The sequence below is a fragment of the Megascapheus bottae genome, chromosome 9 (genome assembly GCF_031878675.1).
Source record: "Megascapheus bottae isolate mThoBot1 chromosome 9, mThoBot2.hap1, whole genome shotgun sequence".
Classification (NCBI taxonomy): Eukaryota; Metazoa; Chordata; class Mammalia; order Rodentia; family Geomyidae; genus Megascapheus; species Megascapheus bottae.
In genome coordinates, this window is record NC_143517.1 from 44,543,184 (window position 1) to 44,559,697 (window position 16,514).

The window sequence follows — 16,514 nt, forward strand, 5'->3', positions numbered from 1 at the left end:
GTGGCTGGTGATGCTATTTCAAAATATTAAAGAGGAAACAAACATTTTGCTGGGTGCTGGTGCCTCATGCCTGTAATCCTACCTACTCAGAAGGCTGAGGACGAAGGAACTCGCAAAAGTCTGTGAGACTCTTAGCTCCAATTAACCACTCAGAAACCAAAGTGGCCCTGTGGCTCAAGTGGTAGAATGCTAACCTTGAGCTGAAGAGCTCAGGGACAGTGCCCAAGCCCAGAGTTGAAGCCCTACAACCACCACCAACAACAAAAAGAAACATTGAAACATTTTGTCCTATGGGGTAAGTGGCAAAAGATGCTGTTCAGTTCTAAATATTATTTTTCACCAAGTTTAGTAATTAAATCTGCTTTATATGTGTATCTATGTGAATAAACATATGCACATGTGCATGGATGTGTAAAACACTCATATATTTCTTTTCAAAAATTAGGATGGTACTAAAAGGGTGTCATAGATCACCATGCCTTTATAAATCAGACATGTTGAATTGAATCCTCTCTTTACAAGTACTTCACTATAATAAAAACATAAAATAAAACTATATTAGAGAATAAAAAAATTAATTTGGGGGCCAGGAGTTTGGCATAGTGGTAGAGTACTTGCCTAGCATGCGCCAAGATCTGGGTTTAATTCCTCGGTACCGTATACATAGAAAAAGCCAGAAGTGGTGCTGTGGCTCAAGTGGTAGAGCACTCGCCTTGAGAAAACCCAATGACAGTGCTGAAGCCCTGAGTTCAAGCCCCAGAACTGGCAAAATTAATTTAATTAAAGATGATGATACATTTCTTGATGTTATTTTTTCTCCTCTTTTTAGTAAAACCATATTATTAATAATTAAAAAATATTAATCTCATAATTAACCAGTATCTTAGTCTCCCTCTTTGCTGGATAGTTAACTTTTTAACTGTTAACTCCCAGCCTCTTTTCTATCTTTCTTACTCATTTTATTGAAAGACTTCAGCAAAGGGATTGTAATTCAACATGTCAATTTATATGTACAGTGAATCTTTATTATCATTACCCCTTCCATCATTTTCATCCTCTCTACTTATCCTCTGCCGTTGCCTTTCTTTTGTTAAAGCTGTTTTTAAAACGTCCATCTCATGACCATGCCCTGTTCTGTCAATGACTTTCAAAGTAGACAGATTGCACATCATTTAGCACTTTGTCCCACACGTTAGCCTATGATCCTATGTTTGTATTTCAATACATTTTAAGATATTTGATTAAATAAAACACCACCTGCTTAGGCTCTCTACATTGGTGTTGTTATAATTTTTGGTTGTGTGTGCCAGTCCTAAGGCTTGAATTCAGAGCCTGGATACTGTCCCTGAACTTCTGTGGTCATTTTGAGCCACAACTAAGCTGAGCACCAGAGGCTCACACCTGTAATCCTAGTTATTCCAGGGGATGGAACCTGTTATAATTTTTATTAAACTCCACTTATTTTTTAAAAAAAGGTTTGTTTTAAAACCTCATATAGAGGATAGAATGTACATCAATTTACCTCCGAAACACGAATTAATGTGTTATTATTACAAAAATTATAGAGCTGTAATATAAAAACAGAAGTAAAATCTAGAGCATACCTACTAGCAAGCAGAAACACATTAGAATCTTCTGTTTGTCCTTCATTTACCACTGGGGTTTCACAGTTATCCTTAAGGCTGAATAATTAATTCAAATATCTAACATCAGTGTATAGACTTTCTTTGTGTTCTTCTTTCAAAGATCTACTACAATGTGTAGTAGATTGTATGTAAACTAGTGCATATAATACTGTATATATACTATATGTAGATAAATAATTGAGTGATTTAGTAATTTAATCATAAATTTGGCCATATGTTTCCAATATCTTTCATGCTTACTTTAGAAAGTATCCCCAGGTAAGCTGTGATGAATTATCCATCTGATGACATACATTATCATTGGTCATTCCAGCAGAATGTAACTGTTGTGAGTTTGTAGACAATAATTCACATTTTATTAAATTACTACAATTACATATTTCATATTGCTAAATATGAAATACTAGAATGGGAAAGTGATCTTTTAAAAAGTTCTAGATTCTGTGCAAGGTTTTGTAGTAAATTAGTTTTATAGACAACTCATTTGGACTCTCCTCAAATATGTTGTCTGCCTATATCTATTGAGTTCTGTGTATTTCATAGTAGTGGATTACCAAATAGCCAAGAGCTGAAGAACAAAAAATATAGCAACTCAGGAAAAGTCCTTTGTATCAAGGAAAAGAGTACAAAACGTGTCTTGTGTTCATAATTTTACCAAGGAATACAAAATGGATGTCATTGACAAAAAGACAGTAGTTTGTATGAGTGTTACAACTCTATGGCATTTTTCCGTTTTTCACATATAGTGTTATGGCTACCTCCCAAATTAAGTAAGGTACTAGATTTTAGGTCTTTTTAGGACTCTGGTCCTACCATTAAGATTTGAAACATTTATAAGTCTCTGCTTTTGGACATATTCATTTGTTGTCATTAGAAATGAAGAAAATCTATGAAGTAATAAAACTGAATTGCTTTGCTAATACATTAATTTACATGATTTGTAATGTGGAACAAAAAGGAGAGAGGAAGTTTTATTGAATTAATCTTTCCATTGCACAGTTGCCTGACAAATGATTATATAGCTGGTGGTAAAAGCATGGAAGACATGCTGATAATTATTACATCTGCTAATTATTACATCAGCTCTTCTTATTTGTTCTCATAGAATGATTCACAAAATAAGCTTGTGTAATGGGTTGAAGGTTCAGCCTAGAAGCAAACATTTCAGAAATTATTTCAGCTGGTTCCTTTTGTGTAAGCATATGGAAGTGTCCATATGAGCTTGTGCACACGTGCACACAGTGATTTATATAACCCTTTCTGCCAAGGATTGGAAGTGGGTTGGGTAGGACATCATTTATCCTTAGGAGAAAGCCATATCAGATTATAGCTAACAGGTCAAGTCCTAGGTGATTCTGTTTTCAACTTGTGACTCTTTCAAACCTTAAATGTCAACGGAAGTAGGATCCTGGAAGTTGTAATTTTTACAGAGATAAATTTATTCCTTTGTACCAAAGTATTTTGAAAAGATTCTAGCAGAAAAAGCAAGCTTTTAGTAGGGCTTGGCATGTAATTTATAAAGATAAAAAGCTCAGTCATGGATCAGGAGTTTTCCTGGTGGTCGAATGCTTGCCTAGCATGCATGAAGGACAGGATTCAATTTCTCAGTACCACATACACAGAAAAAAGCTGGAAGTGGTGTTGTGGCTCAAGTGGTAGAACTCTAGCCTTGACAAAACCCAAGGATAATGTTCAGGCTCTAAGCTCAAGCCCAGAAGCAGCAAATCAATCAATAAATAAATAAAGCAATCATGCTTTACACTTAGAAACTAAATTTTTAAAAATAAATTACTTATCAAAATTATAAAATTGTAGGAATCAAAACTCAATGATAGGCTATAGCTAGCTTCTTTTCTTGTTCCATTGCACCATGATATTGGTATCTTTAGACCAGAATTGTGTTGGTGAATTTTCTAAAGAAGGAATCTCTTTAGGCCGGGAGCTCGGCCTAGTGGTAGAGTGCTTGCCTAGCATGCACAAAGACCTGGGTTTGATTACTCAGTACCACATATATAGAAAAAGCCAAAAGTGGGCTGTGGTTTAAGTACACACTAATCTTGAGAAAAATCCAAGGACAGTGCTCAGCCCGGGGTTCAAGCCTCAGGACTGGGAAACAAACAAACAACCAAACAGCAACAACAACAAAAGTCTAATTTTTAACAAGGTGCAATGGCTCAGGCTTGTAATCCTAGATACTCAGGAAGCTGAGATCTGAGAATCAAGGTTCAAAGCTAGCCCAGACATAAAAGGACCACATATTCATATCTCCAATGAACCTCTAGCTAATGGGACCTGGGGCTTAGCTCAAGGATAGGGTGGTAACCTTGAGCTGAAGAGCTCAGGGGCAGCACCCAGGCAGAGTTCAAGCCCCATGACCCACAAAAAAAAAAAAAAGAAGAAGAAGGAGGAGGAGGAGGAGGAGGAGGAGGAGGAGGAGGAGGAGGAGGAGGAGGAATAGGAATTTCTTTAGATAGGAAGAATATTATGAAAGGATACAAAATATGATTAGGGTCTGGGATTGTAGTTCAATGGTAAAATGATTGTCTCTCCATGAAAAGGGCCCAGAGTTTCTGATCCCCAGCACTACAAAAGCATAAATATATGTGTATGTATATGGATGCATATGTATATATATGCATAATTAGTTGTATATAAATGCACATGTGTGCATTTTATTATGGAACTTAAACTCAGAGTCTAGGCTCTTTTCTTAAGCTTTTTTGCTCAAGGCTAGTTAGTACTCTAGCACTTGATGCACAGACATTCCTATATGAACTTCCATCAAACCATGATCCTCAGATCTCAGCCTATGGAGTAACTAGGATTGCAGGTATGAGCCACTGTTTCCTGGCAATTACATAGATTTTGATGTCAAATTCGATGACTTCTGTAGCCTCTGTTTTTTTTTTTTTTGCCAGTCCTGGGCTTGAGCTCAGGGCCTGAGCACTGTCCTTGGACTTTCTCAAGGCTAGAGCTCTACCGCTTGAGCCTCAGCACCACTTTCGGCTTTTTTCTATATATGTGGTACCGAGGAATCGAACCCGGGTCTTCATGCATGCTAGGCAAGCACTTTAACCACTAGGCCAAATTCCCAGCCCCATGTAGCCTCTGTTTTTGTTTTCCATCATCTGATTATAATAATCGGTTCTGCCTCAGGAATGATATAGTGTTTATCAAATGATTGCTACTGTAATTATAACAAATAACGAAATATTCACTGCTTAAAACACATATTTATTATTATAAATTTTCAGTTGTCCAAAGTCCAAACGCCATCTCATTAGACTCATGTTGAGGTATCATCACTAGCACTTATTTCTTTGTGGGCCTCCAAAGCAGAATCCCTCTTTTTGTCTTCTAGCTTCTGGAGACCATATGCATTTCTTGGCTCATGACCATATGCCTTCTATTAAGCAAGCAATGGTCCATAGAGCCTTTCTCATAGTTTATGTCTGTCTCCCTCTTTCTCTTTTAGGGATTCTTGTGATAACTTTAGGTCTACCAGGGTAATCTAAAATAATTTCCTTTCTCAAGATGGGCAAACCAGCAACCTTAATCCCATCCAAACCTATAATTTCACTTTCTAAGATTACATTCACTGGTTCCAAGAGTTAGAACACTAGGGGTTATTATTTTTACTTACCATATTAGCGTTTCACCAAGAAAATACCCGAGAAACGTTAGATTTTTGCTCTTCCTAACTTAAAACTAAAGCTCTTCTGTGAATAATTTCTGTTTCTTAGGAAAGAAGATGCTAACTAATGCCCTAAAATCCACAGCCAGCCTACAGCCATAGAATTACTGTTTCACCACCTACATGAGTAGTCTCCGCACACTCACTATAAACCTGAAAAGGAAAGAGCAGGCTGACTTATACCTGACCCACACACCCAAGTTTTGTAACTTCCCCATTTTCTGTTTTCTCTACACTGTTTCTGTTCTTGGAGATATTTTACTGCTATGGTATGGACTTACTTCAGTGCAGCTGTCACAGCTGTCACAGTTCAGTGAAACTGGGGTGTAACCTTTCTGTCATGCTTAAAGAACTGTAAGTCAAGCTGTGAGGTAGGCACATGTTCCATGTGTCTCTGAGTACATCTCTGGAATGCAGATGGCCCTATTTCTGTCAAGCTATTTCTTCTCTTGCCAGCAACACGGAACACATTCCTTTGATTCCATTATGTATATGTGAATATTTGGAGTCAAATGCCCTTTGTGCTTCCAAACACTCTCCTCATATGGTAGACTTTCTCACTGCTGAAGACTGGTAGTCTTTGTCGGTGGTACTATGCATGTCGAAACTCTCTGTTGCATCTATGGATATAGTGACCCTCTGCCTTCTGCTTTTCACCCTTCACTGATTTGTACATTGTTCCTGTTTTCTTCTTTCCATTTATTCTATCTTAACTTAGTCCTTTGTATTATGTCTTTGTCAGCGTTCCAAAGGGCACAGAGAACTATTTTGAAGCCACCATCTTATACCAGGGACTGTTTTTAGGCATTTGCATACATTATTTCACTGAGTCTTAATTTAATACGTTTAAGGGTAGGTGCTATTTTTTTCCTTTTTTACTAGTGATGCAATTGAGTCATCGAAAGAGAGTTTTATACTATCAAAAGGCAACAGGTAAGTGCCATAAAAAGTATTCAAACAAAGATAAATCTGATTTTAAAGCCTTTTTTTCCTCTCCAGTGAAAGCTCTATCATTTGACATTGATTTTCAAGTTGGCATTTTATCAAGGCTTGCTGGAGTTCATGTTCATTGGAGCAAACCTTCCGGTATCTAGTGACGAATGGCTTGATCACCTGCTGTTGGTTTTTGTGGGCAGATAAAAGATTAAGTGAACTCTTTTTATCAAAGATCTGGTACTGGTCAGAAGTATTTTCTGGTGATTTGCAAATTAATCCAAGAACATTACTCTTTTTGTTATTGTTGTTTTAATGAGAGTGCAATGAGGATGAAGTAGTTTTTCAGGCATGTCTTAAACCATAGTAAACTAGGGTTCTAATGGAATAAGATAATCCCAACAAGTCTATTGTTCTTCCACTGGCAATCAAGCCTACTCAACCCCAGTGACAGGCCAAAATATGCTCTATTTCTTTGAACAAAACATTCACAAAGAAAACAGAAACCAGTTCAGCAACTTTACAAGTGAGGGAAATAAGATTTCTATAAATAAAGCTTCCCTTTGTACTTCTCTGGTCCTGTTGGGGTTGGAATGCTGCTGGGTTTATATTCTCCTACTCTCCACTCAAGTCACAAGAACATGGATTTTGTTCTAACTAAATGTATTTAGTTTTAGCTGGGGTCATTGCTTCATTTTAACTGTCTACTTAGTGATCTGTCTTTGATATACCTTAAGGATTACATAAATCATAAATTCTTCACACTTCCTGCTACCTCTCCCATTTTTATCCTCTACCTTTTCATTTGTGTTTTCTTTAAGAGAATAAATTCAAACTGTGTAATCTTAATAGGAAGAATACATACTGGGCTTTCATATGTTTTCCTTCTCATAAAAACAAAAAAAACACAAAACTCAAAGCAAATACCATGTCACAAAGGAGATATATTTGGGAAACTCTTTTTGTTCCTAGTAGCTTTGTCCTCCTGAATCTTATGTAGATGCTAGAAAAGTTGCAAGAAATAGCCTTTAAGAATCCAGTGTATGTTTTATACTTAATCATGTACCATAATTTGTAGTAGACCAATTTTACATGTATAATAGACACATGTGACTGCTATCAGGGTGGGCAGAAAATGTCTGTACTGTTGTTGGGTTTTTTGATGGAGTGGAAGCAATAAAATGTTGGCACTTCCTATGGAGGCATTGCATCATATCGAGTATTTATTATTTTATAGTTTAAATAATGTAACTATAAATAATGAAAATGCTTGTAATAAATAATTAAAATTAAAAAAGAAATAGCTTTAAGCAATATAAAAGAATATGAAATAGTGTTATTTCTTTTAGAAGAAGCTGGTTTTATAATTTCCTTCCTTAAAATATTACTTGCTAGCTAGGTGTCAGTGGCTCAAGCCTGTAATCCTAACTACTCAGGAGACTGAGATCTAATCTGGTACGAAAGTCCCTAAGACTGCACTCGAAAACTGGAAAGACTCTTATCTAGGCACTAGAAAACTGGAAGCAACACTGTGACTCAATTAGTAGAGCAGTAGCCTTGAGCTGAAGAGCTCAGGGACAATGCCCAGGCCCAGAGTTCAAGATCCATGACCAACCCCCCCCCCCCAAAAAAAAAAAATCTGACCTGCTTATATTTTTTCTCTAGTACAAAACTAGATTCTTCAGTCTCCCACTTGAGCTCCTGGAACACTGATTCAGTCAGTCAAGAAATCTTCACTGTTTCACCAGCAATTCTCTTTGGTTTATACCCATCTTTTAATGCCTTCTGCCATCACTTGGCTTTCATCTATCTCATAGGTAACACTTACCAACTCATACTAGGTCTCCGTCTTTCAGAATGTATTCTTTCTAGTCCATGTCCTCAATAGCAACTCATTTCTAAATTTCTGATCTAGCTAATGCTGTATTTAAAGTATAGTTGTTTCTCTGTTTCCCTGAGATTAAGATCCAAATTGTCAATTGAATTTTTTATAAGCCTGTTAAGGCTACGGTTCTTTCTTATTTTTGAACTCTGTTTTCTCTCCTCAAATATCTTATCCTCTCTCCTACCATGCTCAGTCACTCTGGCATTTGAACCATGTTCGTCCCTGTGACTTGAGTACTTTCTCTTTCCTCTACTCCAATCACTTTTTTTCCTCCCAACCACTTTTTTAACACATAATTTCATTTTCCTAACTTCTTCTCCCCTTAAGTCTTCATTTAGATGGCATTTGTCTATGAAACATTCATGCCATCATAAGTCTGATCAAACTAGTAATTAAAGGTAAATTTAAATTTACAGTTATTGTGAATATTTTTGTTAAAGTAGCATAAAATATTATACATTATTTGTTCAATCAATATTGTTTTCCATAAGTATTTATGGAGCTCCTCCTGTGGCTAACAATTTCTAGTTGGATATTTGAATAGGTATTTTTTTTGTCAGTTGTGGGACTTGAACTCTGGGCCTCGGTATTGTCCCTGAGTTCTTCAGCTGAAGGCTACCACCCTACCCCTTGAGCCACAGCACCACTTCCAGTTTTCTGGTAGTTAATTGGAGATAAGAGTCTCTTAGACTTTAGTACCAGGGCTGGCTTTGAACCATGATCCTTAGATCTCAGCCTCCTGAGTAGCTAGGATTACTGGCATGAGCCACCATGCCTGGCAGGAATAGTTATTTCCTGATACTTTTCAAAATTGTTTGGATGAAGGAATGAATAATGATGAAATTTCTTAGAACTTAAATTCTAGGAAGATGGTAGAGCGCTAGGCTTTGAGCTGAAGAGCTCAGGGACAGTGCTCAGGCCCAGAGTTCAAACCCTATTGAAATGGAGGACCCAGGTGAGGCCAATGTATGGAGAGAATATCCTTCAACTACAAGAGGTACTGAATAGGAAGGCACCGGGCGAGGACCATGCTTGAACTAGTAAACATACCATAAAGTATGTTTCAACAGCAAGGAAACCCATCCAGTGAGCAAGTATTCTCTTGATATGAAGTTTGAAGGGCCAAAACCTGAGCAGTAAACCCATGAATCGACTCTGTTGATTTCAATTTTTTCTAGGTATTAATTTGGCTTGTTCTGATGATTTTCTGCATGAAAGAGGTTGGGGTCAAAGGTCAATGGAAAGAGGGCCTCTTTGTTTATAGTAGGTGTCCCCTAAGGATTAATGAACCAAAATTGAGTAGATAGAGCCTTGGAGAACCAGAAGCAACGTTAGAAATGTAACTATAGGTGTAGCGAAGCACTTGTCCTACACAAACCAGCATTGCCAGTTGGACAGCCTTGTCTTCTCTTTTCACTCTGACCTTTCCCACCTATCTACATTTGTCTACAGTTTCAAAATTAAATTAGTCAATAGTATGGCCCTCTTGCAGCTGTGACATGGTTATGAAGAGTACCTTTGCCTTTGCACAACAATAGTGAATTTTGTCAAACATTTAAGAAAAAAAAACTTTTGGCTTATAAAAACAAATTCTTTGGACAGCCCTGGTGGCACACACTTATAGTCTTATCTACGAAGGAGGCTGAGATATAAGAATTGTAATTTGAAGTCAGCGAGAGACTCTTATCTCTAGTTAACCACCAATAAAAAAAAAATGATGGGGCCGGGAGCCTATCTTAGTGGTAGAATGCTCACCTAGCATGCATAAAGCCCTGGGTTCTATTCCCTGGTACTCAGAAAAAGCTGGAAGTAGAAGTGGTAGAGTACTAGCATTAAGCAAAAAATATCCAAGGATAGTGCCCAACTCCCGACTGGCAAAAAAAAAAAAAAAAAGCTAGGTGTGAGCTATATCTCAAGAATTAGAGCACTAGCCTTAAGCAAAATATCTCAGAGATAGCAAGCAGGCCCTGAGTTCAAGCCCCGGGACTAGCACCAAAATATACGTACATACATACATAAATCAACTTTGTTTTTACACCAAATACTAGGTAGATAACCAAATAAACCAAATAATGAAATAAAATATTTAAATAATATTGAATAAATTATTCCATTTTTCCAGAGAACTTCCTTGTTTCCTTGTTTGAACTACACAAATTAAGTCTTAGATAATGTTCCCAAATAATATCTATCCTGTTTTCTTTTTTGTTGTTTTGTTTTTTGGATTTTTGTTTTTTGGGGAGTCATGGGGCTTGAACTCTGGGCCTGGGCTCTGGCTATCTCTGAGTTCTTCAGGTCAAGACTACCACCCTACCCCCGAGCCACAGCCCCACATCCTGTTTTCTAGTGATTAACTGGAAATAAGAGTCTCATGTTCTTTAGTGTCTGGGCTGGCTTTGAACCATGATCCTCAGATCTCAATTTCCTGAGTAGCTAGGATTACAGGTGTGAGCCACCACACCTGGCTCTGTTTTCTTATTAATTGTTCATTAATTATCTCATATTTTCCCCTTTTATTTTTAGGTATTTTAGCTTTCTTTTCCCAGCTATACATTATCTTAAGGATTGACTCCCTTTTCTTAGAAAACAGTCATGGTAAGAATATTCTTTTAGGCAAGGATGAGTGTCTCGTGCCTACAATCCTAGCTACTCAGGAGGCAGAGACTGAGGATGGAGGTTCAAAGCCAGGCCCAGCTGGAAAGTCCATGAGACTCTTACCTCCATTTAACTCCCAGAAAACCAAAAGTGGTGCTGTGGCTCAAGTCAATACAGCACTAGCTTGAGTGTCGGGGGAGGGAGGGAGGAAGCTCAGGGACAGCATCCAGGCCCTACTTTTATTGGATTCTAACTGTAGGGAAAATATGAGGCATGGTAGCTGCTTAGTGCAGCCACCCAAGAAATGTCAAAGAATGGGATGGAAAAATGTGCCTCCTGGTAACCGGAGAAAATTGCCCCAGAACATTAAGGGGATTTTTCTTTAGTCACAAAGTCACAAGTGAAAAGGAGAAGCAAATGAAAAAGCCTGGACTATCCAATGATTGAACCATCATTATAACTGCAGTGTTTAATGGCTTTGATACATCGTTTCTCAACAAACAGCAATACTTTTTATTATATGCTGCTTGGCCTGCCTTGGTAACCAAACTAAAGCTCTTTTATTCAAACTAAGCATGGAGCAACTTTGTGAATATATATTAGCTATAAAGCTCAGCATAAATATCTTATAAATATAACTTCAAAATTTCTTTTAAGGCTCACTTCTAAATTCATACTCTACTCTCCAATAAATGGAGAAGAATCTTGATAACCTTTCTCACAGATACAAGCTAGACATTTTCCATGAGCCAAGGAGGTTGGCTCTTTATTTGAGAACTGTTTCAGAACTGGGAGTGTTCACTACTCAATATCTTGAGCATGTCTGTAGTCCCATTTGCACTGCCTCTGGGTGGGAAGGCCTTCTTCGAGTCTTCTGCAGAGAAGATTTTGATGAAAGCACCCTCAAAGTAAAATACACATATCTAGTTAAAGTTATAACTGTGATACTGTAATGTGATATTAGCAAAAATACTTCTATAATCATGCGTGTTTACAATTAACAACTATAATTAGGAAGGTTATTTCTATTTCCAAAATTACTAAATCATAGACATTTCTTGCCATCAAATTTTTGTTTGCAGGTATGTCTTTATCAGCTTAAAACAAACAGGAACAACACAAGTTAGAGAGGTAGTGAAGGAGAGATGAGATGAGAACAAGAAAGGAAGGAAGGGAGGGAGGGAGGGAGAGAGGGACATAGGAAGGAAGGAAGGAAGGAAGGAAGGAAGGAAGGAAGGAAGGAAGGAAGGAAGGAAGGAAGGAGAGGGAGGGAGGGAAGGAAGGAAGGAGAGGGAGGGAAGGAAGGAAGGAAGGTTGAATGGAAGGAAGGAAAGAAGGCAGGCCAGTCCGTCTAGTTCTATTAAACTCAAGCTGATATATTTAGTCATTTATCAGGCTCTTTATAATAAACCACCACCCAGTCATGATGATGCATGCTTGTAATCCCAGCTCTAACAAGGAGCAGGCAAGAGGATCATGAGTTCAAGGTCAGACTGAGCTATATAGTAAGGCTGGTTCAAATAACCAAGGACTGGGGCTATTTCTCTGTGGCAGGGCACTTGCCTAAAATGCATAAGCCTTTTTTGAGTTCAATCATAGGCACTGCAGAAAAACAGACACATAGATACATAGACTAATAAACCTATATATTGAAAGTCAAAAAGTCACATTATCATTAGATGGTTGGGTATGATAATAAATAATAAATATATATATAATACTCTATTGTATCAAACTAGAAAATAATTTTGAACAAAATTATTAGGAGATATGGAAGCAATGGTATTCTTGACCACAACTTTACAAAATTCTTAGATTAGAGCCTTTTAGCAGCCTGCTTCCAAAGCTGATAAACAGTCAGTATTCATCCATATTCATTGGGTATCTAATGCACAATTCTACTCAAAATTAAAAGGTTGAGACGAATTGATGTTACCAAAATGAAAAAAAAAAACCTGAATTTAGGCACCAAATTAGGCAAGTTTATTTCTTATTAGATTCCTAGTGCAATCAAATGATAAAATGTAGACATTGCACATATATAGATAATGATATATATTTATTTACTTACACAGGTATTTGTGATATAAGCAGGGTATTTGATGTGAATTTGTACAGCTGTGTGTGTATGATTTTTGAAGACCTCTGATTCATATTGAAACACAAGGTAAATATAGGTAGCATTACCATCTATGTAAATAGATGCAACTATGTGACTCATGTTTGCTTATGTTTTCTTTAAATTTGTGTTATTTGTGTGTGTTTACTTTGTTGTTCTAGAAGTTTTGCTTTAAGCAAGAGATAATTCATCCTCACTTTTTAAAAAAAATTTTCTTTTTATTGTCAGGGTGTTTTACAGAGAGGTTACTGTTACATTAGTAAAGTAATGAGTAAATTACCTCTTAAACATTGTTTCGGCTTTCCATGTTTTTCTCCCCCTCTCCCTTCCCCCACCGCTCCTGGGAATGTGGCTGTTATACTTGTTCATCCGTGCTTTTTACCTGCTGCTCTTATTTCTCAAGACTCTACTGCTATATTTAATTAGTTGAAATTGAACATCAAGACCTCTCCAAAGTTATGCCCTCTTGTTTTGCTTAACATATAAAGCTCCAGGAAACATTCTGTGCATAAGCAAACTCAGCAAAACTTAAGAATAATGTCTCCCAGGACAATTGTGTGTCTAACAAGAGAATATTAATGGATGTACTTTGCAAATTATTAAACACTGAACATATGTAAGGTACTGTTTTATTTGCATTCCTTTAATGTGGCAGGATGAGGTCCAGGGTTGAAGTAAGCCATTCATATATACTAAGGAAAGGAATCAAAGCTAATATCTATTAAACCCATAATAAAGCAGAGTGCCAGGAATTTAACTATAACATTTACACAGCATTCACAAGGAATACTATTAAAATTCCTTGATAGTAATGAGTTTTGAATTTAGGGCCTCTTACTTGCTAGACAGGTGCTGTACTGTATGAGCTACCCCTCTGTTTTGGCTATTTAATGAAATAGGGTCTCCATTCGTTTTTTTGCCAGTCCTGGGGCTTGAACTCAGGGCCAGAGTACTGTCCCTGGGCTTTCTCAAAGCTACCACTTGAGCCATAGCATTACTTCCAGCTTTTTCTATGTATGTGGTACTGAGGAATTGAACCAGGGTCTTTATAAATGCTGCTAGGCTATCACTCTACTACTAGACCACACTCCCAGTCTCTAGTGTCTCCAATCTTTCCCAAGCCAATTCAGACTATGATAATCCTATTACACTTCTGCCACAGCTAGAATGATAAATGTTCACCACCATGCCCAAAATTTTCTGTTGAGATGGAATCTCACCAACCATCTTTTTTCTCTGAATGACCTTGAACCACAATCCCACTTATTTTATCCTATTGAGTGGCTGAGATTACAGGCATTACCTATCATATCTGTCTGATTGTTGTAACTTTCAAGGTTGTCAAGTGAAAAGTTACAAGTGACTGCACATTCAGCTCCTTAAAGAAGATAAGGCAGTATAAGTTTTCATTTGGGAACAGATCATACTGCCAATGTATACGGTTCCTTATCAGAATCATTTACTAGTAAATGAATAGCTTTATTTGCTTTACTAGTAAATAAATAACTTATTATGAAGCTTCAAAACTTGTCAGACTATGCACTAGCTTGTCACACTGTGCACTAGCTGTGCACACAGTGGTGAATGGCTAGTGTATTTTTTTCATTTACCCCTAAAGCTTACCTGTTTGGGTGTCTGGTAATTCTTGGACTTCCAGAGATCTATAGAGTTAACACATCAGCCAACTTACCTGTTACGTGACTAACACACCATGTGCAATGTACGAATTATCTCACCTCCAAAGTAAACACTGTAAGGCAACATGTATATATCTATTACACTACTATTGAAAGCTCTCAGAAAAATATGATGACAGGAGAGAGTAGGAAGAAATAGCCACCACAGTCTTCTCCAGAATTCTGAAACTGAAAGTCAGACACAGCCAGACTATAGGTGCCATTTGCTTCCAGGGCTTACAAGGAAAATAGGGTAAAAAAAACAGAGTTATTGTTACCCATTCATCCATTTACTAAGAATTTAGCACCATGACAGATGTAGATTCTCACCTTGCACGGATAGGGGGTATAAAGAGAAAAAAAATATTGATCATGTGCGTGTGTAAACTTCCTCATGATGATCCTTAGAAGACTTTATGGGGAAAAGCCAACTTCGGTTCTGATCATAGCCAATGACATTTAAATCTCTGTTAAATAAAAATAAAAAACCAGCCTGGTCAGTAATCAGCTTATCAAATCCACCACCTGCCCAACCTATTAAGACTATAAAATAGAAATTTGTTAAAGATAGCCAGGTCATTTATTTACTTTATGATTCAAAAAAAAAAAGGCTGCACAGAGATTGAGGTTTGCTATCTCACTCCATGATAGATTTTGCAGGGTCAACTTAGCCACACAGCAAGCTAAGTGTGATGGCTCTGTTTGTAGTGTTCACTGAGCCAAGAGTAAGCTCACAGTCCCAGAGCAGGTACAGTGAGTTGCCTGTGTGCAGAAACAGAAGCTTCTGAGTCTTACACACTGCCACCAGGGGGTCAGAGACTGGGCTGGGCTGGAGGAGAGGCCACTCTCCCAGAAAGGAAGTGTTAGGTTACTCAAGGAAGTGAAGCACATAACCCCAAATTCCAGTCTCCAGTCTGCGAAGCAAAGCAACATATTTCTGGCTGAGCAAAGCTTAAAGAAAAAACTGCAGAAATGTTCTGTTCACGTAAAGGTATGTATAAATACTCCCACCTTTATACAAGGCGCCTTGGAAAGTCAGGTAAGGCAGAATGAAGAGGGATTGCTTTGTGTTACATTTTAAAGATCTAGATGAGTTGTAAGGATCAGTTATGATGGTGCAACTAGAAGCTCCATTAGTTACTATCTAGAGAAAAAGGAGTATATAGTGGAAATGCCTGAGGGGGCGGGGTGGTAAATTTGATCAAAGTTCTATACCAAAATAGAATATTTAGAACAAATGACTTCTTGTGTATCCATTATTCCTTTATGACTTATTCCTGCTGATTATGATTCTATATGAAAGTGATATCCGAAATAAATTCAGGAGTGATTTGAATCCTTTCCATTTCCAGTGCCCATTTTTAACAAATCACGGTGATGACATTTTTTCATTTACTCACAGGAAAACATTTATCAGTAAAATTTGCATATTACTTTATCTTATCTCTAACTTAAAAACAAATGTATACAATAAGGGTAATGATAGTGATGAATTCACATGCTCTCACCTTTATCTTTCCTGGATTCTGGGTTTCAAACAGTGATCATTCATTGCATTGAGCTCTCTTAAACCATTTTCTTACACATTTGCTTCTATGACTTTGTTTCCCCTAGTGCTTTAGTACTTTTAATTTCTCTGGGTTTTGGAGAAAGCTGGAGAAAAATAGACAAGTGAATTTTCTTTTTCCCCTTTTTGTTTTTTTTTTTTTGTCAAGTTTTCATCAAACAAACTCACATAACATTATCATCAACAGATCGATCTGTACTTTTAAGTGGAAGAAATAAAGCTTTAAAAAGAACAGAGGCATGTAAGTAACCTCTGATTGTTAATGGCACGCAGCCAGTGGAATTCATTATTGACTTTTAGAAATGAAATTGCTCAGCATTATTACTTATTTATATTTTTGGCTTTCACAAGAAGTAATCACCATTGATTAGTTAGTTTTTCCTTGATCACCAGTAACCA

At 37.2% G+C, this 16,514-nt stretch overlaps 1 protein-coding gene and 1 long non-coding RNA gene across 3 annotated transcripts in view; one reads left to right on the forward strand and one right to left on the reverse strand.

Moving 5' to 3' along the window:
* Oxr1 (oxidation resistance 1) overlaps positions 1 to 16,514 on the forward strand; it is a 348,769-nt gene that overhangs the window by 229,470 nt on the left and 102,785 nt on the right. The gene's annotated exons all lie outside the window — the stretch shown is intronic.
* LOC150059115 (uncharacterized) lies at positions 11,492 to 16,300 on the reverse strand. The gene is made up of 3 exons (XR_016536591.1): positions 16,057 to 16,300; positions 14,879 to 15,015; positions 11,492 to 11,655 (listed from the first exon to the last, which is right to left on the reverse strand). It is a non-coding gene; the product is annotated as an uncharacterized LOC150059115 (long non-coding RNA).